The 14,522-nt window shown below is 46.1% G+C and overlaps 1 protein-coding gene across 2 annotated transcripts in view; it reads left to right on the plus strand.

Moving 5' to 3' along the window:
- The first annotated feature begins 576 nt into the window (after positions 1-576).
- Positions 577-14,522, plus strand: part of ACO1 (aconitase 1) — a 53,286-nt gene continuing 39,340 nt past the window's right edge. The window contains exon 1 of one of the 2 annotated variants that reach the window (XM_064579369.1): positions 577-862. The gene's annotated coding sequence lies outside the window, so the exon portion shown is untranslated. The remainder of the gene's footprint in view (positions 863-14,522) is intronic. The other variant, XM_064579367.1, reaches the window with a different exon arrangement.

Here is a 14,522-nt window from a genome sequence, read left to right on the forward strand (position 1 = left end):
TCCGACTGGTGAACAGCCTGCATTATAAAGTGTCGTCACACGTTAAAAAAATTTTTTTACACTAGAAACTTTGCATTCATAACCATGGGAACGTCGAAGTCCTATTATGTCAGCGTGATTCCGATGCCCATTTGGTACGTTTTGCAAGGCATTAAGGCGGGAGTAGGGGTAGGGGGTGGACACAAGGGGGTGAAAGGGGGCGAGGCGGTGAGGAGAGGGGTAACGTGACCACACATACGGGAGCAGCCAAAGAATGAAGCCTCTACCTTTATGGCAAAGTCACTTTTTAAAAGCAAAAAAGAAAAACGACATTTCTTCCCCACCCCTTCGGCTCACTTCCTAGCGGGAGCCGGGCAGTCACACCCTATACCTCGGAGCGAGCGAAAGTCCCCCGCGCCCCAGGCCGAGGGCCCGCAGAGCCGAAGGCGGCCGAGCACGCGTCGGCGCGCTTCCTGCTGCGGAGCCCTTAGCCACCGCCCCCTCCCGCCCACGGCCAAGTCGCTCGGCCCGGGCCGGGCGGGGCTGCCGGGACAGACTCCGCCCCGCCCCTCCGGCCGCGGCCCCGCGGCGCCCGAGCCCGGCGCCCCCCGCCCCGCCCCTGCTCCGCCCACCGGCCGGGGGCCCTGGGGGACGCAGGGGGAGGGGCGCGGAGGCGGCGGCCCCTGGACCCGCGCAGCGCGCTGGAGCTAGCCCCGCGCTTGGCGCCCGCCCGCCCGTCAGACCCCGGCTGTGCTTTCCGCGGTGAGTACTGGCCCGGCCCGACGGATGTCCCGGGGCGGGAGCGCCGGCCGCCCTGTCCCCGGGGCGGTCGGCGCGAGCCTCTGCCGCGGCGCCCGAGGCCCCTTCCCCGAGCGGGACTGAGGTACGCAGAGCGGCCCGGGGCTGGAGAGGAGCCGGGGAAGGCCCAGGGGAGAATCGGGGAGGGGACTAGCTCCTGGGGATTGACCTCTCCGCCTTGTCTCCAGCCTGTGCCGCGCTGGGGACAGGGTTCGGGGACTGGAAATGGCTTTCCTCGTCCCTCTTTTGCCTTGGCTGTGCATGCCGCCGGGGAGTCCTCGCCGAGGTTGTGCGGGCCTCACTGGGAGTCCTCATCCAGGCTCCACAGGCCGGCCGAACTGGCGAATCCTAACCCAGAGGAGGGTGTGCGGGCCTCGCTGGGGTGTCCTGACCCCGGGAGGGTGTGAGGGCCTCACGAGGGAGTTCCCGGCGCGCCCGGGCTTGCGGAATAGGGAAATCCTCCGGCAGATCGGGGAATGCACACCAAGTGGTAAGGGGCAAATGGGGTGAGGTGGAAGAGTTGGGCACAGAGCCTACCCTCATAGATTCAGAGACCCAGGAAGGAAAATGAGCTGCCTTTCCTAATCCAGCCACACATCAGAATGGCACGTCTTTCCTGCAACACACATAACCCGCCTCACAGGCTTGGGGGCAGGGAGACAGCCCCTAGGACAACAGTTCTCAAACTTTTGGGGGGCTCAAAACCCCTTTACACATAAAAGTTCCTATACCTTTTGTTTATGTGGGTTATATTTTTTTATATTTACCATATATATAAAACAAAATTTACCATATTTAATAACCATTTTTTAAAATAGTGCACGTATTATATATTAACATAGCATTTTATGAAAATATCCATATTTTCCAAAACAGAATGTTACTGAGAAGAGTGGCGTTGTTTTATATTTTTGCAAATATCTTTATGTCAGGTTTAATAGAAGGCAGCTGGATTCTTAATATCTGCTTCTTCATTCCGTCTTGCAATATCACATCATGTAGCCTCTGGAAAACTCCACCGTATACTCCTGAACATGTGACAGTGAAAAAGACAAATTGCTTCTTGGTATTATAATGGACGTTGTTTTGATCTTGTGGATACCTAGAGTTCCTGCACCACACTTTGAGAACCACTGGTGTAGGAAATGCTTTGGAGGCTTCAGTCATTGGTCCTGCTTCTTGTTTGGGATGCTTGCTCTAAATGGAAATACACACCACCCCATGCATGGACAATGTTAACCTCTGGAATTTGGGACCAAGCTTGATCTTGCTTTGGAAACTAAGTACTAGGTCCCCACATAAGAGATGATGAGCCCCAGTGAGTGGCCGCCTGAAAACTCAGCAAGGCTCACAGATGGCTCTGGTTGTTTCTGTGCCCACAGAGCTGATCTGTCTGTGTGCCCAGGTCGAGCAGTGATGTGGCAAACAGGACCTGTGGGTTCAGAGAAGTGGCCACGGGGAGCTCATGCCAAGTGTGTAGGGGTTGGTGTGAGTTACCAAGTAGTCAAAAAGTCATTTCCAAAAGAACATTGCCTTCCTTTCCTCCACGTTCATTGCTATTTGTATTTGTGTAGCCTTGAGCTTGTTGAAATAATATTAGGATTCCCCCGTCTTGCTGCTCTTTCACTTTCCACTTTTAGAGGTGTACCACCTGGAGCGGCCCTGCCTCAGCCCCTACCAGAAAGCCATGTTCTGCACCCTGCTGTGTGGTAGGTGGGATCCCTCATGGGTTTATTTCCTTGGCTTCATGCTCTGTCAAAACAAGTTCCAGATAGAAATTACATATGTATATTCACCAAAGGAAAATGATTCTCTAACCCTGTCCTCCCTGTTGCTCCTCCATCCACAGAGCCTCTCCTGCTCTGATGAAGCAGCTTGGATACTGCAGCTGATAGTTGAGAGATGTTAAAGCACATGAGCGTATTGCATGTTGTTGCCCTGGCCACAGATGGGAGAAGGGAATGGGATCTCTGTGCACCTGCTGTGTTCTTGGAGTAAAGCACCACTTTGATGGCGGGGGTCTCATACCTTTATCCCTTCAGTACTTAATTTATTGACTATCCACTTTACCATGTGCCCAGCTCTGTCCTGGACACTGGGGGGGAAGCAGTGAGCACAAACAGACGCAGCCCCCGTCTTTCTGGAGTTCACAGTCTGGTAGCTTAGGTAAATGGTTAATGGAGACAGGCCACTGTCGAGTGTTCGCATGAAACCTGGTCCTGCGTGACGAACACTACCCCTACCAGCTGTGTGCTTCAGAGCACATGCTGAGAAAGCCAGAGTCCCAAGCCACGAAGATAGTGATAAATCCAACATTTATTACATGTGCCTGGTGAAGAACTTCCTTTGCCTTCTTTCCTCTGGTCTTCCTTTTACAGAGGAAGTGACTCCCTGAGGGCAGCCAGACCCTGTACTGGGAAATGAGCTCTAGTGGGGTTCCAGTCACTGGGGCAGCCTTGAGCAAGACACTCTCTCTGGGCCTCAGTGTCTACATCTTTAAAGTGGGTGGTGGGACCACTGATGTCCGAGGAACCAGCGGTTTGCATCTCCTCCCAACTCCATGTTCAAGGGCGTCACATTTTTTTAGCTTGAAGTTAGCCGTTATGGGACTGTCCACACCATGGAAATCAGCAAATGGTGTAATCCAGAGCTCCCCCACCGCAGAGAGCAAGTGGTTAAAGGTTTACCAGCACACCATTGCTGCTGTCAGAGCCAGCGGGCTTTTGTGTGTTTGTAGGGTTGACCCTTGAACAACATGGAGGTCAAGGGTACTGACCCCCTGCGCAGTAGAAGATCCAGGTAAGACTTTTGATTCCCGAAAAACTTCACTACTAATAGCCTACTGCTGATCGGAAGTCTTACCAATGACATAAACAATTAATGAACAGTTTGTATGTCATATGTATGATATGCTGCATTCTTATAATAAAGCTACAGAAAATAAAATGTGAAGAAAATCATAAGGAAAATACATTTACTTTACTATACTTTATTTATTGACAACAATTTGTGGATCAGTGGACCCATGCACTTCAAACCCTTGTTGTTCAAGGGTCACCAGTATTTTTTAAAAAATAAACTCTTTAAGGACGCCCAGGTGGCCCAGTCAGTTAAGCATCTGACTTTGACTCAGGTCTTGGTCTCAGGGTCCGAGGATGGAGCCCTGTGTCAGCGGGGAGCCTGCTTTTCCTTCTCCCTGTGCCTCCCCCGGCCTCCCGCTTGTGCTTTCTCTCTTTCTCTTAAATAAATAAACAGAATCTTTAAAAATGATTATAATAATAATAAAATAAACTCTTTAGCCTAGACAAAGACACCGAATATGAGGTATGTGATTCAATTCCTTCAGAACTTTTGATAGGGAAAAAACAGTCTGTTTTTACCATATCCTAGAACATGAATCAGCAGACTTTTCTTTAGGCTCCTTGGGCTCTACAGTCTCTCATAGTCGCCTCAGCTGTTCAGCTCTGCTCTTGTGTGAAAACAGCCATAGGCAATATGCAAATGAATGGGCACAGCTGGGTTCCAATAAAACTTTATTTACAAAAACCGGGGCTGGGCCATAGTTTGCAGTCCCATCTTAGAATGTCAGAACAGGAGCCACGCCTTCGAGGAGATAATTTCATGGAAAAGTACATTGTTTAGGGCTTTATCCGTGAATACCACAGATTTGGTGCTCGAAGACAGGTATAGCTGGAAGTGGCAACCGCAAAGGATTTGGAATTGATTGAAAAAGCATCCATAGTAGGTTGTCTAAATAAAGGCCAAGTATGTTCACATTTTGAGGACACAGCGATGGATGGTGAGGAAGGGGAGTGTCTTTATTCCCAACTGCCTCTCTCTCAGGAGCCACGACAGATGCTGGGATTGATAGACCTGCAATCTAAGCCAGCATGTGAATTTGGGGTGTTCTTATGCAAAAACCAGTAGTGCTTCTAATAGCTATTCTGATTCCAGGAAGAGGGACAAAAGAAGTGTTAAAGAAAAGGAAGGAAAATTGTCATTATATGTGTTTATGTTACATACACTGTATATGTACGTTGTGTGTGTACATATGTATACATGCATATTTGTATATTTATATATGTACCTAGGATATGTGGCTGTGCGATTATTGTTCCATGTATTTAAAATAGTCTTATGAATGTTTGGAAGACAGACATGCCAAGCTCTTACCAGCAGCCAGTTCTGGGCAGTGAAATGGGGTAGAAGAAAAATGGGAATTTTTACTTACTACTCTTTGTAATACTGTGTGTTTGCCTACCCTGCAACATTCATGTATTGCTTTTATAACCTCAAAATAAAACAAAAAACTAAAATCCCAACAACCTATACTTTTTTTTTTTTTTAAGATTTTATTTATTTATTTGACAGAGAGATAGCGAGAGTAGGAACACAAGCAGGGGGAGTGGGAGAGGGAGAAGCAGGCTTCCTGCTGAGCAGGGAGCCCGATGTGGGGCTCGATCCCAGGACCCTGGGATCATGACCTGAGCCGAAAGCAGATGCTTAACGACTGAGCCACCCAGGCGCCCAACCTATACTTTTTAAAGGAATATAGGATTATTTCTGTGGTAAGAATATTACCACCACCCCTTCTCCCCCAAGAAAACAAATTATTTTAACTGTCACATTACAGTTCACTAGTATATATACTACTATATGTATTAATTCAAAATAATATTGGAAGAGAGGCCTCCCAGATCAAAACATTTTGTTAGACGACTTAACCCCCTTTCCAAGATCACAAGTACCAGATGAGTGTTCTTTAATGGACTACTAGGCAGCCCTTAAACTAATGTTGTAAAATGTTGTTTCATGAGCTGTCATGAAGTGTTTTTACCCTTAAAACCATGCTACCCAGGAATATTTTCCTGTGGCCCTTCGTGTTCTTACAAGGAGAGAACGCATGTGCATGGGTATATGGGCGTGCACACACGTGCACAAAGGCGAAGGATATGCCAAACGCTGAGTGGTTTTCTCTTGCTGGTGGGATACAGTTGATTTTTTAATTTTCTCCACTTTGCTAATCAGTATTTTCTAGCATGTATTAAACAAGTATTACGTTTGATAGAAGCATTAAATTTGAACAACTATTTAATTTGATAGGACCAAAAATAACCACCCACTTACTTGTCCAATGGGGACAACACAGTTGCCTTCATTTTTCTTAGACTCGGTTACTCCTGACTTGCCCCCGAGCAGAGCCTGCTTACTCCCTTGCTCCCAGTGGGAAGTAGAGAAACAAGTGTGGAGCAAGAGGCTTGGGGAACCAAAAACGGGCCCACTGACCGACCTCAATTACATTGTGCTTGTCCACTTCCCTGTGGAGTCGGCTCCAGCCTCAGCCCCTCCCTCTCCCTCCAGGTGACCCAGAGGTCAGAAAGTTCATAGGATTCATGCCGTTACCTGAGGAGCTATCAGCTGACCATCTTCCTAGAATAAATGGCCTTCTTTCCTTGTTTCTTTCTCTCTTTTTTTTTTTTTTTAAGTAGGCTCCATGCCCAGCGTGGAGTCCAATGTGGGGCTTGAACTCAGGACCTTGACATCAAAAGTTGGACACTTAACTGACTTAGCCACCCAGGCACCCCTCTTTTTTAGCTATTTTTAATGGAAAATTTCAGATATACGAAGAAGTAGAGAGAGTATAAACCCAGCCTCAACAATTAGGAACGTTTAGCCAGTCTTGGTTCATCTATACCTTTCCCCCAGTTGACTTCTTTTTTCCCCTCTTCCAGGAGTTAGCATTTTATTTTCAGCTGTATAAATTAACAAAAACTTATTCTGTATTGTGTCTTTTTAGCAAAAAGCATGCACTGATGCTGTAGCAAAATTCTTTATATTCTACTGTAATGTCAGCCCAACTGAACAACTGCCCAGCCCTTGAGCACTTGTTTCCTGCTCCCCTGTGTTGGCATTTATTCTTCTCTCTGCCTACGAGTCTAGATCAATCTGCCCTCATTCCTTCTCCCAGTGCTCGGTAAGGCCTTTCTCAATTCCCCTGACCATAGCTGTCTCTTTCCTGGACTTACTTATGACCCCTAGCATATTATAGTTATTTGTGTGCTTATCTCCTTGTTAGATTGTACTGTTCTTATGAAACAAGGAGTATTTGCCTGACCTCCCTCTCTCCGGTGGTACTTAACAGTGCTTAATGCAGAGAAGATGCTCAGAAATATATGCTAAATTAATTTGACTTGATTAAGTTTGTTGAGGAAAATTTTCGATTATAAAAGAAACGCATCACATTAAAAGGAAAATGTTCAGATACAGCTTAGGACCAAGAACATTTTGTCTCACCTGCAAGGATTTTATTTTATTTCATTTCATTTTTTAAAAGATTTATTTAATTATGGGGGGTGAGCAGAGGGAAAGGGATAAGCAGACTCTGCACTGAGCGTGAAGCCCAAGGAGGGACTCTACCCCAGGACCCTGAGACCCTGACCTGAACCGAAATCAAGAGTCGGAGGCCTAACCAACTGAGCCACCCAGGCGCCCCTCACCTGCAAGGATTTTAAAAGGCTTTAAAGAACTGTGATGAAAAGAATTTTCAATTTGGGCCAATATAGAAAGGCAACTTCTTTTGAGGAAAATAATTTTTCGTTATGGTCTGTAGTCCCTTTTTCACATATATATCTGGAGCCCGTAGCTCTTCTGTGCTTTTAGAATGCTTTTTTACCCCAGTTAGGTCAGAGTGACCCTGACTATATTTTAGAATATCCATTGTGTTTTAAAATGTAGATTTAAATCTTCAGTAAAAGGAACAGGCTACATGTAGGACCCACATGCCCCATGAAGTCAGTTGATACCAGCCTCATGAATAACGGTAGCTCACAGGTATTGAGTTCCCCGTGTACTCTGTGCTTTCACCTGTCCCCATGTTTAGCTATCACCGCAGCCCTCGGGAGCTGGGCAGAGGAGTGCAGGGCAGGCATTGTTACCTTAAATCTGCAAATACGCAAACTTAGGTTTAGGGAGATGGAGTGATTCTTGCCTAAGGCAAGATTTTGGTTTAAGCGTGGATTGGAAACCAAAAGGGCTTTGGGATTAGATGTTGCAAATGTGCAAAGATAGGAAACTGTCTTTTTCAATATTATACGTCTTTGGGAGACAGACCACGTTGTTGAGGTAAGTTATGTATCCCTTAATGCTGTAGAACCACGGAAGTGATCTCCTACTTTCTGAACCAGTCGTTTCTCAGATCCCTCATGTTATGCCTTAGTCTTTTGTCGTAAGAATCAATCCACCTTCTGATGAATTAGCAAGGCTGTTGTGCACGCATGCTGGTGTGGTTCTCTCATTGTCCTTTCTTGACTTAAGGAGCACTCTGGGCAAGCCCATCTTTGGATAGTGTGACTTGCCTGGGCTCTTGCTCAAACAGATTTGTATGGAGGACTTAATTATTCCTTATCCTCATCATCCTTTTATGACCGTTATTATAAAATTACAAAGCAAAGTATACACTGTAGTGTAGTTCATGAAGAAGGTGTGTGTCTAAGAGTATCCTCCTACATGATCACCAGGTTTGAATTTTTGGTTGAGAAGAGGAGAGGTGAATAAATCATTGCTGACGGTCTGTTATATGCAAGAGCTAGACTAGGAGAGGCATACAGAAGGTAATAGTGGTGGCAGAAGGATGAGTCTCAGGATTGGTTTTAAGGGTGGTATGTTGCATAAAAGCTTTATTTGCTCAGTGAAGGAATCAGTTGCATTTTTTTTTAAGTAAGCTCCACACCCAGCGTGGAACCCAATGTGGGGCTTGAACCCACGACCCTGAGATCAAGATCTGAGCTAAGATCTAGAGTCGGACGCTTAACCGACTAAGCCACCCAGGCGCCCCATCAGTTGCATTTTAAATGCTGGTGTTGTCTGTATTACTGACATCAACTCATCCTTTCAAAGCTACCTGTCATGCCGATTTTGTCAAAATCAAGTATATTTTAGGGGAAAGAGAGGTTGACTTTCTAGTCTTGACAAATGTACCTTGGAGTGTGAAGATTGTTTTAATATGAGATTTCATTTTTTAAATCCATTTGGTTAATTTGGGGTTTTGTATGAGGAGTGACCAGAAGTTCTATCACTTGTGCTGCTGACTTGAGGCAACATGGTGCGAGAGTCAGCCCGGCATCCCGGGGCCTGGCTTGACTCCAGGCTTGGCCACTTACCAGCCACAAGGCCTTGGCAGCTTACTTAACCCCTCTAATCCTCAGTCTTCCCGCTGGTACCACAGGATGGTGATGCCTTTCTCACAGGGTCGCTAAAGGACCACATTAGACAACGTGGCCGAGGTGCCTGGCACCCCACAGACGCCCAGCACGTGTCCCCAGCTGCAGTGCGTATGGATCGATGGAGCACTGGTGACATAACGCCTGCACCTGCTGCCGTTCTTCTGCACTTTTGTCCCAGCCCAGAGCTCCTGAGCTCCAGACCCACCTAGGCAGCTTCCTGCTGGATGTCTTCATCCCCAAGTCGCCATAGCTAAAACTGATATGTTGGCTCTGGTCTTGGTCACTGGCTCTGCCAGTTTGCCCAAATGAGGCACATGGGAGCTGTCCTAGACCTCTTCTTCATCTCTCATCCTCAGTCCATTCTGCTTGCTTAACTCTCGCTGGGATCTGTTGCCTCTGACTTCATTTTCTGACTTGGTGACTGTCACAGCGCTGTAACCTGCCTCCCCAACACCAGTCAGCATCCTTCCCCTGAGGCAGTCCTGTGACTACCGAGTGATCTTGGACAATCAAATCAGGTCTTCAAGAGTCCAGCCTAGAATCCTTTAATGGTGCCTCCTGTCTTCAGGATGAATCTGAGCCTTTTGGTGAGGCTCCTCAAGATGTAGACCCTGCCCTTCTCTTTCCCACCTGTCTTAGCTCCGCCCGCACGCACCCTGTACCTCCTCCACCTGCGACTTCCTGACTCCCACAGGGTCACACTTCCATGCCTTCACAAGTCCTGTTTTCTTTGCCCAGAATATTCTTTCAGTGACTCCCTCCCTCCGTGTAGTTCTGGGAGGCGTGTGGATGGTGTTGCTTGTCCCTGCAGGCCTTCCTGTGCCCCTGTTCCCAGGCTGGATTGGCTGCTCTCCCTAGAGGCTTCTGTATCACCATTCATCCCTGCTGTAGCTGCCATTTAACTCCTCACCAGTCTCTGTGTGACTCGAGAGCAGTGGGGACTTTTATCCCTTTATCCCAGTGGTCTGTAAAAGTCGCGTGTATGAGTGAACTTACATCCCTTCAACCCAGAGAGGCTCAGGTACCAGCCACGTCTGATGCTGTCTTATTACTTGTCGCATATTTGACGCAGTGAAGTGGCAATTGCATACAGATGCCATGTCGCTGCGTGGGCCACTGATGGAACTAGGGCAGAGCTGCCTAACAGGTGGGCTCTAGAGTCTGGTGCACTTGATTTTGAGTTCCAGTTCCGCCCCTCAACAAGCCTGCAGTCGAGCTTCAGAGTTCCAGCTCCTGACCACATCTGCCAATGGGGGAAGAACGTGATGGTCCAAAAACAGGAGCATCGGGTCCCCCTGGCAATTGCCTTTCTTCTGAAAAATCAGCAAATAATGGGTTTATAACTCAAGCTTCTGGGAACTCCACTAGCGTGAGTCCTCCTTCTTGAGTCCAAGCAATTCTGAGGTGGGTGGGGGTAGATGACCTCAGGAGCCCGGTGAATTCATGGAGATCAAGGCCGCCCTGTGAGACCCTGGCAGCCTGACACCCTGCCTTTTGCGCTGACACTGTTTCTGTTTCCTAAAATTTGGGTTAGAAAAGTTCATTACCAAGCATCTACAAAATTAGCTCAGGAGCTCGAGGAAATCAGGCAGCTTTCTTAAAGAATGGCTATCAACCAGACCTGCTTCATAATGCTTTTAAAAACACAGTTGTCTGCCCTACCCCACTTGTCCAGCTCTCAGAAGTCAGATGCAATAGGACGTGGTTCTGCAAATGTCATTTTTGGGGTGTCTGCAGGTGTCATTTTTGAAGCCCCACTGATCACTGTGGGTTGATACAGGGTAGGGGACCCTCATTCCAAGAAGGGGCTGAGGACTGACCTTAATGAGGACAGGATGAGGTCAGAGGCAGAGGCCTGGGTCAGGACGCCTGGGGCGGGGGGCGGCGGGGAGGCTGCCCTGCTTCTTCCTTTCCTTTCTGGCCAAATGTTTTATGACCTCATGATGACTTTCTCTTCTCAGTGCATCTCTGGAATTATAAATTCTGAAGTTCACAAGACTTTTTGTGAAACGGCTTGTTTTGGCCCACGGTGGTATCAGAAATTAAAATTATTTCTGTTCTTTCGAGTTTGTGCTACTGCAGTTAGTTTAAAATAAGCTTAAAGGATGTGTCGGGGAAGCCTTTCTCCTTTGGGAATCAGACATGATGTGCTGGCTTAGCCAGCAAGCCTAGAACCGGGAGTCTCAATGAGACAGGGGCTGTTGGATCAGGCAGTGCAGTGGCCACGGCCCGTGTCCCCACATCCTCACTGCTGCCTTGGCAGTGGTTGCTGTATACATCTGCTGAGTGAGTCATGATCACTTTTATGGGACATCGTTAAAAATTTCCAGTGTTACTTAATAATGAAGTTCAAGGAAACAGAAGGGTTAGATTTCAGGAATTTTTCAATGCCATCTCGTATTTTCATGTTATGACTTAATTTTGTATCAAACTTTAACAAATTCTGATTTTGGAAATCTACAGTTTAAACCAAGTGTAAAGCTAGAACAGTCCTGCTGCTGTCTTCAGTTTGTCTTTAGTCACAGTTCCTACAGTGGCCAATTCTGCTGCCTCTACACCTTCTCTCCTTTTCTGCCCTCACTCACCCTACTCTGGTTTCGTGCCTTCCCTCAGACCCACCTCAGGGCCTTTGCACATGATCTCACCCCTCCTCCAGATCGTCGATAGCTTGTCCCCTCATTTCCTTCAAGGCTCTGCTCAAGTGGCTCCGTATCAGTGAGACCTCCTTTGATCTCCCAGTATCCTTTGCGGCCCAACACTCCATAACTGGCCTCATCCTGCTTATCCACAGAGCTGGTCACGCTCTGACATTCTGTTTGTGTATCTTTTTAGTTGTATAGTCTTTCTCCCTCCCCTACTCCCCTCCCTCCTCATGGAAGCATCACAAGAGCAGGGACTTTGTCACTTTGGTTCCTGGGTATATCCCCAGTGCCTAAAACCGTTCCTGGCACATATTGGATGGTTAATATCAATATGTGTTGAATATGAGTGAATGAATCATAGAATTTTTTTCACTTAGAAGGGACTTTTTTAGTTGAAAATAGAGCTACCATACAACCCAACAATTGCACTACCGGGTATTTACCCCAAAGATACAAATGTAGGGATCCGAAGGGGTACGTGCACCCCAATGTTTATAGCAGCAATGTCCACAATAGCCCAACTATGGAAAGAGCCAAGTTGTCCATCAACAGATGAATGGATAAAGAAAATGTGGTATATATATATATATATATATATATATATATATATATATAATGGAATATTATGCAGCCATCAAAAAAAAAACCAACGAAATCTTGCCATTTGTAATGTGGGTGGGAACTAGAGGGTATTATGCTAAGTGAAGTAAGTCAATCAGAGGAAGACCTGTATCACATGACCTCACTGATATGAGGAATTCATAATCTCAGGAAACAAACAGGGTTGGTAGAGTGGTGGGAGTTGGGAGGGATGGGGTGGCTGGGTGATAGACATTGGGGAGGGTATGTGCTATGGTGAGCGCTGTGAATTGTGTAAGACTGATGAATCACAGACCTGTACCTCTGAAACAAATAATACATTGTATGTTAAAAAAAAAAAGATCGTAGGAAGGGAAAAATGAAGGGGTGGACATCAGAGGGGGAGACGAACCATGAGAGACTATGGACTCTGAGAAACAAACTGAGGGTTCTAGAGGGGAGGGGGGTGGGGGGATGGGTTAGTCCGGTGATGGGTATTAAGGAGGGCATGTTCTGCATGGAGCACTAGGTGTTATATGCAAACAATGAATCATGGAACACTACATCGAAAACTAATGATGTAATATATGATGATTAACATAACATAATAAAATAAAATAAAGAAGGGACTTTTTTTAGGATCATTGGCTAAACTTATATTACAGATTGGGAAACTGAGGCACAGAAAGGTTATATGGTTCATTCAGAATGGAGCTCAATCATTTCAAAACTGTTAACAGCTCTTTTTAAAAATCTAGGAATATATGTGGAGCCTTCTGGGCAGTTGTCCAGGATGAGAAGAAGAATAAGTGAAAATAAACTGATAATTTAAAAATTTAGCAAAAATAAGACAAGTCATTGTATAATGGCAAAACTTTCTGATATAGAAGGCAGAGTCTTATTCATGTTCTACAGCGTAGAGTGCACCTTGTATATAATTAGTGCTCAAGAGAGACGTGTTAATAGATTTGGTTAGTTATAAAGCTATTCCTTTCTGCAAGACCCTCCTTATGTACTACTTTTTTTCTTTTTTTATTCTCTCCCCAAATAGACAATTGTTCTTAGGGTTTCTCATTCAAAATTCTTTTGGTTACAAGTGTCCCATTTAAGAGATTTCTCTCTCTCTCTCTCTCTGTGTATGTGTGTGTGTGTTTAATCTACAAATAGCTAGCAGGATCAAAGAGGTGACCTGGTCTCTGGGAAAATCCAGAGATATTTAGTTATTCCAGGTTTCCAGATGCAGCTACATCAAATAAAGCAAAGAACTAATCTTTCTAGTTCTCCACTTTGTGTAAAAAATCCAGTTGACAAGCCATGGTGGTTTGCCGGCCTGCATGGTTCTGACCTCAGTCTTCCTTACGCTTACACAGACATCCTTGGAATCTCACTTTTGACAAAAAATTGTTTATAAGTAGCATGATGTTTAGATACACAACAGTCAGTTTGGGAAGTGGGACCAATTAATTTCTCTTTAAATAGAAAAGAAATGAAGCACAGCTACTCCTTATAGTGAACTGAAGTGAACTCTAGAGATGCAGTGACCTTAACTTTAGAGTTGGAAGCCATGAAAATTCAGGATGGGTATACTTAGGAAAATGTGAGAGGAAGAGAGATGGGTAGCCACACGAAATAGAAAAGAAAACCTCTTTCTGTTGTTGGTATAGATTTTAAAAATCCACTCTCGTGTGTCTTTGGATATCCCAAATAAATAAACTATTCGGAGGATGTATTGATTGTACTTTAGACCATTCTCGACTAATCACCTACAAACTCTTTCAAACTGTACAAGCTCTCCTGGAAACTGATACACACACTCTCCACCCCTCCCCCAAATACACAAATCCTCTGTCCTCCACACCCCACCACTGGCAGGAGTCTTGCTGCTCAGGATTACCCTTCTCCTCCGCTCCTTCCTGCTCGTGCCTGGACATCCTGAGGTTGGTTGCGGAGCCCATTCATATCTGTGCCTCTTTCTCTATCATAAGATAACCTAAGAGGATTCAACTCTGACAACAGAAGCAGCTAAACCTTGGATTGATATACTCCAAAGGCTGGAAAGTGACTCAAAGAGATGAATCTTACTGTATCTGATCACTGGCATTTAGCTGAAGTTAGTTGATTTTTCCATGCATTTCTACAAATCTGGCTGTGCCGGAAGAGCATCATGGTGTAGCATTCACTGCCAGCCAGGTGTGCGGTCCGAGATGTTCTAGCAAGAGTGATGGGTTAGCGGTGCGCTGCCCAGACTCGGAACTCAGTCTCCCACACACAACCTGATGTAGGAAAGACGTTAGGGTTCGAA

Source organism: Mirounga angustirostris, unplaced genomic scaffold (genome assembly GCF_029215605.1).
Source record: "Mirounga angustirostris isolate CCGP_5_RB_7025 unplaced genomic scaffold, mMirAng1.0.hap1 SCAF_15, whole genome shotgun sequence".
In the NCBI taxonomy this organism is placed as follows: domain Eukaryota; kingdom Metazoa; phylum Chordata; class Mammalia; order Carnivora; family Phocidae; genus Mirounga; species Mirounga angustirostris.